The 12,986-nt window shown below is 49.6% G+C and overlaps 1 protein-coding gene across 1 annotated transcript in view; it reads left to right on the top strand.

Moving 5' to 3' along the window:
* The first annotated feature begins 2,254 nt into the window (after positions 1-2,254).
* Positions 2,255-12,986, top strand: part of fz2 (frizzled 2) — a 70,993-nt gene continuing 60,261 nt past the window's right edge. Inside the window, exon 1 of the mRNA XM_065431398.1 lies at positions 2,255-2,489. The gene's annotated coding sequence lies outside the window, so the exon portion shown is untranslated. The remainder of the gene's footprint in view (positions 2,490-12,986) is intronic.

Raw genomic sequence — 12,986 nt, 5'->3', positions numbered from 1 at the left:
TCAGGTTCTCTGGTTGCCGAAGCGCCGGCTCTGGTTGTTCTCTGGTTGCCGAACCGAAACGCAGAGCCACGTTCAGTTGACTCGCTAGCAGCATCAGCGACGTCAGTCAGTCGCTGCCATCTCTTCGCCGCGCAACGTCCCTATGCGCCTACGCGCTGCATCCCGCGATATCCCGATAAGCGAGGCAGTTGCGCCAAGCTACGCTCCGTTTGCGGCGGCTGGTGCGAAATGCTCCGCTCGAGACGGATTGTCCCGGGCTCACAAGACAGTTTAGCCGCAACAGCTGAAGAGCTGCGCTCAAATTTCGCATTAGGAAGTGACGTAATCGTCGGCAATTTTTTTATTGAAATGATTAATAAGAGAGTCTGGCGCCTTTATGGAGGCACAGGCTACTCCTTGTCACTTAGGAAAGAAAATGAATATGCACAAAAAGAGAGAATAATGTCACAAAATATGGCACTTAATAGAACGCCAAGGCCCGCATTCACAAAAATGTTACATCATTCAGATACCTTACATGATACAGACCTGCGCCAAACAACTTTAGCTTAATTGGTGTTCACTGTCCTGCTCGTGATCCTCTGCTGGGACAGAGCGTGTTGATAGTGACCAGCGGTAATCGCGCGTCTGTGCTGCATCCCTCTCTCGCTCTCTATTTTCCCATTTCCCCGATGTAAGATGGCAAGCCAGCTTTTCCGTTCTGGTTAAGCTCGCAGCATTTCTCCTTTCTTTTTTTTCTCTCTCTCTCTCTCTTTCTTTCCTGATGCTGCAGCGAAACTATGGACCACTGATGTTTCCTTGAACATGTCCTTACGCCCGGTAAAGACACCGGCCCACCGCCAATCTCTCTGAGATATAGAGAATTAAAGTTTTTCCATTCCATTCCATTCTTTATTTTTACTTTTTATGCGAAAGCATCAAATGGTACGTTGGGCGAAAAGGCCAGCGTCTGTAGCAGCGAAACGGCACCTAAATTCCCGCTGGCTGCGACGCCACGTCACGTGCGTGCTTAGACGGAGCAGAGCGAGTGAAAGAGAACACCTGCTGGAGTGATAGCGCGCCAGGTGTTGCGTGAGGGGAGAGGGCATCGCCGCCACGCCACGTCCCCCTCGCTCTTGGAGACCTGTGTTATCCGCGCATTCCTTGTCCGCGTAAGCTCTCGACTGCGTTCTAACTTCGCCTCGGTAGCCGCTATACAGAAATTAATGTATAAAAAACATAATCAATCCGAAAGGGAAAATGTTGGCGATAGTGGGTTCCGAACTTGCGACTGCACGCTCAGAACGAGTGCCTCCTAGATGGGAGGGCGGTGTACTATGTTCTATGACATCATGCTACTTGGACCGAAATTGTCGTTGCCAAAGCCGGCGTGGAGAAAGCGATGACGTCAAATTACCGCGGCTTACTATGGAGCGTCCTCATTAGTTTCTATGGCAGTCGGGCAAGGTAGCATGACGTCACGCATCGAAGTGCACCTGCCTTGTGCTATCTAGGTGGCGTTGGCCAAGCGCCTCAACGCGCTCCCTTTCCCGCAAGGCGTTCATTACTCGAAGGACCGCTTAGCGGCGTTCGATTGGACACTGATGCTGTCGCATTCACAACTCTTAAGTGCTTAGGTGTCCCTAAATATTATGTATTTCCTTTCTTTTGTTTTATTTCTTCTCACTTTTCCATCGTCATTTCTGATGATTGCTGTTTCAGCCGGCGTTATTTATGCCGCAGACAGTTTCGACGTATTGCGGAAATTTGCCCCTGGAGGCTACTATTTTCGTGCTCAGTTTTTTTTTCTGTTGTTGTACCGGTACAGGAGATCGTGTTGTTAACTGTGGTTCTTCCTTCAATACCTTTTCCGCGTAACGCTAACATTGATATAAAGCGCGACTCGATACTGGCCCGCAAGTGACAGAGGAGCGCGCGCGAGACAAAAACGCGGCCGGAGCGGGCGCGCGACGCGACAAGAGCGCCCGCTCCGGAGTCCCGCGTAACGTTACGCCGCCGGTGAAGGCAAAAACGAGCCGCGGATGTTGATCGAATGCGTGAGGCGTAGGCGAAAAATGAAATAAAATAAATTCGGCTAGGTGCTCCCCCTTCATCCAGGTTGCATCCTGTGCCGGCGCCGGCCGCGATGCAGGTTCCTCCGGCGTGCCGTTGCCTAGGCGACGGAGCCGCCGCCCGGTCGCCGTGGCAACCGCCTCGGCCGCCTGACACTAGGGGCGACAGTGGCGGGAGAGAGAGAGAGGGCGACGCCGGCGCTCGGAGCGATCGGGAGAAGAGTCGGCCGGTGTATTGAGCAGCCAGAGTGGCCGCTGCCTCTGGGAGTGGCTGCCGCAGCGCGCATGCGAAGGACCGGGACGACTCTGCCTCCAGTGTTCCACACTACGTGCGCGCCGGCAACCGCGGACCTCCACTGGTCCAGGCTGACCTATTCCGCTGCACGCGGCGCACGCCGGCACCCATCGATCTCCGCCACCCCAAGGTGTGGCATGCCGGTGAGTCGCCCACGCCGCGCGCGCGCTTCCAGCCGCAGACGCGCGTCCCCAACCCGGGCTTTCCTCGCCGGGTTCGCTGCCCTGTGTGCGCGACCCCGCTCGGCAATGGATCCGTTCGGCGACTCGTCGTGTCCGCAGATCGGAGATGCGGCGTCGGTGTTGTCACGGCGGCTGCCCGCTAACTCCGTTGGAAGCTTCATTTGGCGCCCGATTGCAAAGCCCCTAACGGCACAGCCGCTGCGACACCACCACGAGCGCTCGTTGAGGACATCGTGCATGTGCGTTGACACCCATGTGTGCTGTGCTTCGTGTCGCTTTGTTTTCGGGACCGTTCTGGTAAATCACGTTGGCGCGGAATATCTGCGTCGTCCTGGGAGTGGGCCTTGCGGGAAAAACCATATCCCGTACTTGTTTCCCTGGAACCGGTCGTTGCCCCCGCTTCCCTTGTCTGTGGCTCCACCCACGTCCCCAATGTCGCGCCAGCTTACCTCCCCTTTTCTGCGTACAGCGTGGTTTTAGGGTGAGAGCGTTCGCTTGTGTCTGTTCAACCCCGCACTTCTTCCTACCTGTCCGTCTCCTCGGAAGGCACCTATTGTAGGCATGCCAAAGTGATTGGCAGAACGGTTTTGAAACCTTTATTTTGAATTTGTTCGACCAACACCTGCATGGTATCCAACCCTCTCAAGATGAAATACTTCTCTCTGACAGCCAAGTACTTCATCTCGAGAAATACGTTTCGGTTCCTTATGTAAAGAGCTCGTTTGGGGCTGAAAATACGCATCCGATGGGTGCATTTATTTCCAGCAATACCTGCTAAGTGGCGCTTGCTTCGAGCACTAGGCGTTGTAGTGTGCTGGATCGGTACGCTTGGTCATTTGAAAGCAGTTTAGATTGGAAGACATAACCTGTATTTTTGCTGTACTTGGTGTATCGCATCGCGGCACGTTCAATGTCCGTAGTTCGTCCGTAAACTACGACTGCTCTGCGCACTACTCAGTTTTGCGCTCGTCGCTATTAGGCTGGTATGGTGGCTGCTGAAGCTAGCGTAATCGGTTCTTGAAAGACGTGTTGTAATGCGATTAGCAAAACGGAAAACATCTTTACGTGAAGTACGTGGTAATCTTGGTGCAAGTTCGTTGGTTTGCGTCGTTCGATAAGGACTCCGCAATACGTTTCGGTCCATTATTTCTGTCTCTAGCTAGCTTTTATATTTCCGACTGTCAGTGATTGAAAGTATTCTGTAATACAGCGAACTATATATTTGGCGTTTATCGAGCGAGTTGCGATCACGTACTACAGCTTGTGTTTCACGTAAATCCGATTTTTGTTTCTGTCTGTTGTGGTAGCTCTGACAAAAAACATAAATCAAAAACTTATATCCTTACGCTCTGACCCTGATCACTGCAAAACGTACATGTTGTACGATTGCTAACTGTTAAAGCAAATGAAAATAGTGGCACATAATAAGCTTCTAGTTAATACCGCAGTCATTCTTCAGTTCTAAAACGAAGAAAAAACATGTTCTTTAACTGTAAACGACGAAGCACTTTTTGATGTCAGAGCTCTAGAGGCACGTTAAATCATCGTCATTTTTCGGCTTGGGCATACGGCAACACTATTATCAAAGCAAGCGGTGTTGGTGATATAGAAAATGATATCGATGCCTTCATCGGTAAAACCTTGGGTAGATTAATTTTCAGATGGCTTCTTCACGTGCCTCCCCATGAACCCTCTCCATGCAGCGTTGTTTCACAGGGTATTCAGCTATAGTCGACCGAAAACATTCACGGAACTTCTTTCAGCGTTCTCCGATATAAAACGCAATTTATTACTCTGGCTTTGGCGATGACGGTAGCGTAGCTTGTATTCATCCTGACGCCATAAAATATTATTTTCCGCGCATTCTTCCGCGTCGGCGTGCGATGATGTGCGAAACAGCCCTAATTGATTGTCCTTTGAGACGGTAGTTTTGTACTGCTAGCTTTTGTGTTGTCTGTGGCTTTTGAGCTGTCGTTAAGCTCACATCTTGTTGCGACAACACCGCTTATTAATGTCGCGAGCGCAGAGTACTTATCATACGCTGAAGAACCGGCAACGGCGTATTGAAATGAACACAAGGAAACTCCTCATTAACGCCATTCTTATAGGCAATATTTCACATTTATTTACAACATGAGCACCTTTAGTGCGAGACGGCGACGGTAATGTACTTGCAGATATTAAACATGACAGTTCGGTAAGAGCTTCTTGAGGCCTGCTCAGTGGTTTCATTGCAGCTGAAGCTAACCGCGAGGCTGGCTCGCGTTAACAAAAAGTAGAATTTCCGAATCTTTGAACCTACAAACCATTGCGCGAGCCACTGAGTGAACCCGTGAGCGAATATCGCATGTAGTGCAGGGAAAGACATTAAGAAACGTGGAAGCACCATCCACAGCAGCCAGGACCGCGCGAACCTTGGGCACTCTGTAAACGCGGTTTTTGCCCAAATGAGTTCGGCGGAAGTGCGCAAGGTGGGGGAAGGTTTATGAAATGGTAAGAAAGAGTAAGTCGGGCCTCCATCTGATACCAGCACGAAGCAACTTTGTGGCGGACGCGAGGCGTCATTTCTGAGGAACGAACTGCTCTCGCGCCGCAGATACGAGAACTACAACGAACTGGCTTCTCCGCACAGCTTCGCTGCCCTACACTCGAAGCAACGCGCAACTTCCCGCCGCCCCAGCTTTACAAAACGGCTTTGCAGATAATACCATCCACATTTAGCCACGTACCAACGTTTAGCTGCTCCAAGAGCTAGTTCAATGGTATTTTCTGTCGCAGTGAGGATTGCTAGCGCCAGACACGAGCGAAGCAGTAGCGAGCGTCTCTCTGCACTTACGCGTATTGTTCCATGGCCGGCACTCTGCAAGCCCGTTCTTCTGTTTTTTTCCGCGCGCCGCATACATTTTCAAAAGAAGTAAAAAAAAAAAGAAGCGAAATATCGGCTGTATCGAGCAGCCGCCGAACTTATCTGATGCTCTCACGACATGTCAAACAACATTTACACGCCCGTCTGTTGTCGCCACAGGCGTGGACAGCTTGTTCTCTTTCCTGACTAAGTGCCTTCTTAGTCGACGCGCTGTTGAATGGGTGCCGGATGTATATACGTTCGCGTGCTCGTCCACACTCCAGATCCGCCCAGTGTACTCTCGACACGCGAGAAGGCCATCGAAAAAAGAAATGGGTTTCATTACTTCTAGCCTCGGCTGCGGCGTTGCCGGAGAAACAAAAGAATGCATCAGGACTTAGAAAGTAAGCGAGAGTCTTTTGTTTTCTTTCATCCCACCAAAGGCCATCACCGTGGTGGCGCTTTTAGAAGCAACTGGGCGACTATTGAGCGGGCCGTATAGACAGGCGACTCACATTACGAGCTGGCTTCGAAACGGGAGTGGTCCAGCTGGGGCGGAGAAGCGCCGGAGTCGGATCGAAAGCAAAACAACTTGCGCTCCCCGGAAAAGATGAATCAACCCGGACGGAGACAGGAGCGCGAGCAATTGCGTTTCTTTTTTTTTTTTTCGTCGTCCTTTCTTTTTTTTCTCTCAGCTTGCACGTAATACTCGCCGCTGAATGGGGGAAGCCGCCGTGGAGAAAATGTGTTGGCTCGGGACGGCTCTTACCGATGTGCAGAATCATCTGTGATCGTTACTGCTGTGGCTGTTTGGCAACTCGCTACATCATGCCTTTGCGGGGCGTGACGGAGCATCGCCAGAGTGGAGCACGCATTTGGGAGCCATCTAATTGTCCCATAAACGACACCACTGACTGCGCATTTGCGACAGTTGCCTAAACAATCTGGGCTCGTGTTCACGAACGCTATTATGTGGAATTGTTCGTAACAATAAGTTCGAGTCAAACCTGGTATTGGACGCATCATATTAGCTAAGGTGGCCAGCCAGTGGCAAGGAACGCATTTGAACGAAATACTTTGTAAATACGCCCTTTGGTACCGCATTCACATAAAAGTTCTTACGCTAGAGCTTTTAGCAAGTTCCAGCCAATCGCAATGCTGGACATACTATTAGCGAGTGCTCCCAACCAATGACAAACGGTACTCACGAACGAAAGTATTTGTGAATTCGGACCCTGAGTTTCCATTTTACAAGTCGCATGCTATATAGGCTGTCAAATATTAACGCTTAATGCTACAAATGTATTGCTTCTGTGAAGGGTATAGTGACAGGACGGCGAGAGCGACTATAAGCTTCGCTGTTGCCGTTGCTTCTGTCCTCAAACATAACAGCGACGGTTTACGGTGCCGTGGGGAGAGCGTCGCGTCGGTTCTCACACATTTCCATCTACATTAATGTGTCAAGCCTACGGTTAGACTTCCATTGACCTTCCATTGTAACAGTCATCTAGCTGTCTCTCCCAACATGTTATAATCACTTACACGTCAGTGATGATTAGGACACGGCGCGTACCAGGAGCTTTGCTGTTTCAAGATATTCACGTTTTGAGGCGCGGATGGCGAGCACTTAACCGCAGACTTGGTATACGAGCGTTCATGGGAGGGCTGGGTGCAGCTGAGGAATCTTGGAACTTGTCCGTCTTCTACACCACTCGCTTTTATTACGTACCTATAAACTATAGACAGTTTTCTCAACCTTAAAGCCCTCTGGTGAACAGATTTAACAGCGCTATACAAGACGCATGAGGGGCAACAATGACAGCGAGCGCTCTGTCCCTGAGCTCCCTTGTTTGTCCTGTGCTGCTGTGTTCAAATCTATGCCGGTATAATGTAATGCGTTCATTTCGCTCTGTTCTATTCACTTCTTATCGAACATCGTTCATAGGTTGCCGATCCAGCTGATAACATGGGCGGAGCGTCGCTCGGACCACTGAAGAAGCGCGGGAAGGAATAGCGTCGGAATCTAATCTTTAGATAATCCCGCCCCTTGCTCTTTGTCAAGACGGATAACCAAACGGCCCAACTTCGCGCCATGCCCAACACTTTGCCCACTCTTCGCTGCTTCAGCTGGCGCGAGATACATAGAATGCTATGCAGCTGTAACGCAAATCAGCGCGTCAGGTTTTGTCAACTGCAGCGCTGCTCACGACTGGGAAGCAATGTCATCCAGCAATATATGCCATTTCGCGCCAACTTTGCCGGCTTCAAATTTAATAGCATTCGTTAACACTATGGGACATAATGCCTTAAAGTTACGCTATTTTAACTGCTACTGTTTTGCTTATCAAAGAATTCAGCACGTTTGAACGTCGCACTCGTTATGACGTTCGCATTTTCGACGCAAAGTCGCGTCTTTACTATAGGCCTGAGAAAGCCTTTAATAGTTTGCCCGTATAAGAACACACGTCTTATTCCTGAAGCTGTTATCGCGTGTGCGAAGGTGGGAGAATGCGGGAGAATGCTTCGCCATTAATTTTCACTTGTCCATAACGGACGACGCGCTAACTGTACAGCGAACTGGAGGAGTAGGCGGAGGCGGTTCTGCCATCTCTTCCCTGACGCTATCGGCTTTTGCGCTGGCACGAGATTTAACGACCTTTGCGTTTGGGACAGACGCAAGCGCGAAGCGTAAATTACAGTCGACGTTCTGCACATGAGGCATTGGTCATCCACTGTTTCTTCGTCTATACCCAAAAATTAAAACCATTGTTCTAAATATTCCCCCTACCGCCTCTCTCTCTCTCTCAATCTCTAGAGAGAGAGAGAGAGACGCTTTGTTATTATCCCTTTTCAACACTACTAAATAAAACGGCGATCTCCATACATCTTCTGTAATGTTTTGCTGCACTAGGTGCGTGTAATAAAACCATAGAATTAGCTTTTTGGGTATATACGGTATACAGGGTGGCCCAGCTAACGTTGGTCAAGCCCTTAAAAATAAAAATATAGAATATACTAGGACGCAACCAATGGTATTTTGTCAACAGTGACGTACCGCACCGGAAGCATTTTTTTGTTCATAATTCAACCCTCGATAATTAGATGAGATGAATTAACAGACATTTTAATTGCTGAATTGATGCCGCAAATTTTCATAGAAAAGTAATTAGTCCGTTTCAAAAAGCCTATTCGGTTGTTTTCAGCGTCCTATGTCTCGCGTAGTAATTGTTTCTCGCGTTACAAAGAAAACGCGCCAAATATGAAAGTAGCCGCATATTACGCGTTCGCGCGCCGAGACACCGACGGCCCCAGGAGTTAGTTACTCGGAAGATTGAACTCTGCTCAATGCTTCTTGGATCGGGCGGCCACGTGAATGAAACGAGGCGTCGGTATTGACGTTGGTCACCGCGAACTACGAGCGGCATTTCGCACGAAGCCAATGCAGTGCGCAGCGGCATTGGGGACAAAAGCGTTGAACAGAGTTAATTCTCCCTAGTAACGCCTCGGACCGCTGGTGTCGCGGCGCGCGTACGCGTAACGATGCGGCTATTTTCATATTTCGCGCGTTTTTCTTTATAACCCGGGGGAAAACTGTCGCGTGAGACATAGCACACTTAAAACAACCGAATCAGGCGTTTTAAAACACGCTCGTTAGTTTTCTATCAAAATTAGCGCCCTCAATTCAGCAACTAAAATGATCGTTAACTATGGTAGTCTCACTATCGATAGATCGATTATGAAAGAACTCTTCTTGATGCGGTACGTCATTGCGGACAGAACACCGTTGGTTGCATCCTCGTATATTCTATATTTTATTTTCAAGGGCTTGGAAAACTTTAGCTGTGTCACCCTGTATATTTGTAGTGTATTCTACTTCCTTAGAATGTGGGCTTTACAACTTCTACTCCAGGTCTCTCTTTTTCTTATGACATACAATGACTCATGTCTGTCGTTATTGCGTTTCCATTCGACTTGTTTCCAATTCCACCAACCCTCTTATCTTCCCCTCTTCTCGTGTGCGTTCTTCTGCTCGCGCAATGAGGACTTAGTTGTGAGTCGAGCGTCCGCCTTAGTCGCGTCTTTGAGCTGCTTTCTTCTCCAGAACACCAACCACTAGCCCCGAACTACGCCGCCCCGCACATACTCTACGGATGGAGAGAAATCGCTGCCGCCTTTTACAAGCGGCCGCTATCGCATTTTGGCTCTTGCATGTCGCGCGCGCACGAAAGACGGTGCGTCGTATGCGCTTCGGCGTGATACGATCTTGTTTTCTTCCGCCGGACCCACTCGTCTCCCGGTTTCCGTAAGCGCTAAGACGTGGCTCGCGTGGCGTCTCGTATGATGAGCCGCTGGGGGGTGGTTGGCCCGGGGGCTGGTGGTGTGCAAACAGGCTCGCTGCCGAGAGACGAGGGCCCCAGCCGGGCCGCGGCTGGCTGTCCGCTAACGACCATCGATCGCCTCCGAGGCGCGCAACCCGTCCGGGCTAAGACGGCCATCCATATCTCGGACGACAGCGGGGGCCAATTTCCATCTCGCGTTTTCCCTGCTCCGTCGGGAGAGCGCTTCCGCTCGCCGGGATCGGTTGCACCTTTTCCACGAAGGGAGCAGCGCGCTCCCGCTCTTCCAAACTTTTATATTCTTCTTTGTTTCTTCTTTTCATTGGTGAGCTACCGACATAGTCCATAAACCACGCGAACACTACGAGAATATCGGTATTATAGAAGAGGAAATTTAGACAAAGAACAAGAATAATAAATGCAGACAGAATAGAGGGACGAGGGGGGGAGCAAAGGAGGGAAAGGAGGCAAAACTGAGGTAGGTAAAGAAAAATGCGTTAGTAGATAGTTAAAGGTCAGAAGTGGCTCACGGGTGAGCAAGGACCGATGGCTGTCAGTTGGTATATAGTCGTCGAATGATAGGTTGTCACATTATTATTATTATTATTATTATTATTATTATTATTATTATTATTATTATTATTATTATTATTATTATTATTATTGAAATATGCAAAACACAAAGGAAACGGGGAAGGAGCAAGCTAACAACTGCCACCGAGAGGGGCACAACGCCTGCCTACTCCTTCGGGAGGAGGGAATGAAAAGAGGATAAGAGGAGAAGAAGATAGGAAACAACGAAATAGGAACGAAAACACGAAATAAACAAATAACAGAGACACGGACAAAAGAAAGTAGAAAGACGGAAAAAATGTCTATAAACGGAAAGCCAGATCAGTTTTCTGCATTAAACTTAGCAAGGCTCTACGGGCGTGGTCGCGTTGAGCAACACTCCCTCTCGTAAACCGGCAACCATCAAGGGTCGTACACTTGAGTCCAATCAGTCCATATTCCTTAACTAGCAGTGCACGTTGTGTGACGAATGCGGGGCACTCCAATAGAAGGTGTTCAAGTGTCTCACAGGAGCAACAGGACGTACACGACGGACTGTCCGCACGTCTTTGACGATACAAACGTTCGCGCACCAACACAGAGCCAACTCTTAATTTCACTAACAGTACTCTGGCGCTAATGCTATCGCATTACAGTCACTCGGGTGTGGCACAGGGACGTATGACACTTATTTCTTTATCTCCTTTTCTCCTTTCCTCAGTATTGTGGCATGCAGCGCTTGTCCTCAGATGAGCCGCTGGACTCGCGCGATGGGCCACCCCGGACGCTGCGGTCGGCTGCATACTATACAGCAAACCTTGCAGAGAGAACGTTGCGCAGGCTGCCGCGGAAAGTTAAGACTCGCCGGTATGCTTGCCCGCTTCGCTTGCGAACGCCTTCGATGTGCTATACAACGGTGATACGCAACCTAGGGCGCTATAACGTAAAACTATTCCAAACTTTTCTATTCCAATTCTGCTATCAGCCCTCCGCGATTGGTCAAAAACTTTTTTCGACCACCCCCCATTTCACCTGTCTGTCACGCGACGTTAAAAACCGCAATACCTCCCCATCTGATATGATGTATGCACACTGATTATGCATGATTTGGCAGAAAAAAGAAAAACAGTTATTTCTGATTCGACCCCTTTTCGCCATTAGCCCTCGGCTATTGGTAAAAAGTTTTCGGGATGCACCCACTTCACCTGCCTGTCACGCGACGTCACAAAACCGCATGAACTCACCGCGTCAAAGTGACGTGTACGCGATAAAGATGCATTAATATGCCGAACAAAACTGAATTTTTTTCGGAATAGCCGCAGGCTGCCCCGTTCCGAAAGGAATAAAAGATAGCTGCCGCCGATCGCTGAGACGCTGGCTACTCGCACCTGCCGGAGAGCATGGGTGTATTTGCGTATAATAAAACTTCTTGCGTGACCGTGTAACGTTTTTAAGCACTTTCGACACGTTTACTACCTCATTCTGCCAACTCTTCTTTGCTGAGGGTCAATTTTAGCGTCATTCTTAAGCTTCCGTTGCATGCCGCCGCGATTTTCGACCAGCCACCACAAGCTATGTAACGGAAAGCCGACCAATCGCAGACGCCGGCACCACCCTCTTCATCCGGTTATCGGTTTTCAGTGCACTGGCTCTGCCCTAGTGAATTCCTCTCCACTTGAGCGTTCTCCTCGCCTCTTGTCAGCCAATTAGATACAACAAGCCGCTCAGTGTTGGCAATGTTATTCGTTTTTCAAACAAACAAAAGGGATCTCCTATGAACGAGGAGAGCGTTTGATTGGTCTGTTCAGACAACCCTATGGGTGACCGCCCGGTGCTTGCGTCGGTGGTTACGCAAATTTGACGTCAGGAAATTGGAATAGAAACATATTGGAATAGTTTTACGTTATAGGGCCCCTAGTTCGGACTTTGCCAAGTCTGACTTGAAACACGGGCAGCGCGCAATCACTGTGAGGCCGGTCTGAAAAAGATCGTCGATAAAGCGCAATGCCTCCTAGAAAAAATTTTCTATAAAAAAAAAATTGGAAAGCGCCTCTCGAAATTACGGCCGCTCCGCGCCTCGCACTGTAGGCTGCATTTTTTTAAAAGCGAAGCTTTCTTTGCCTTTTCCTTCGACTTTCCCACTGCTGCTGCTGCTGTGGCTGCTGCTGCTGTCCGGCACACCACGTCGGGGGGTGGTTCAAAGGAGCGTGGCAGAGAAGAAAAGAGATGCGAGGAACTCGTTTGGACCGCACCGCGTCCAATGTGCGCAATGCCCTCTGGAGCTCTCGAGTCGTCGCCACATAAGAGAGGAGGGGAGAGAGGAGGCAGATAATGGATAGAACGTAGAACCGACGCAGTCGCGAAACGAGTCGCGAAACAGCCTTGCTCGCATTTCCCATACAAATACAAGGGGGGGGGGATATGCAAGGAAGCGCTGGACAAACTTAAGCATACCTGGGGCCGGTAGCCACACCCGCGACCTTGTGCTCGGCAGCAGAATGGCCCCCTGATCCACCGGGAAGCTGAAGAAACGCGGATATTCGGGATAACTTTGTGGGCAGCCATTACGCGTATCAAAACAAGCAACGAGTGAGCATGTCCGAAATTGGAAAACAACGCAAGGAAGGAGAACGTGCAGAACTTCACCCGGAAGAAAGACATATTTTCGCTGACGTAGTGTCGAGTGCAGTATTGTGCCAGACGAGTAATATAATAATAACCGCG

The sequence above is a fragment of the Dermacentor albipictus genome, chromosome 1 (assembly GCF_038994185.2).
Source record: "Dermacentor albipictus isolate Rhodes 1998 colony chromosome 1, USDA_Dalb.pri_finalv2, whole genome shotgun sequence".
NCBI classification, from domain to species: Eukaryota; Metazoa; Arthropoda; class Arachnida; order Ixodida; family Ixodidae; genus Dermacentor; species Dermacentor albipictus.
This window is presented reverse-complemented; position numbering and strand designations above follow the sequence as displayed.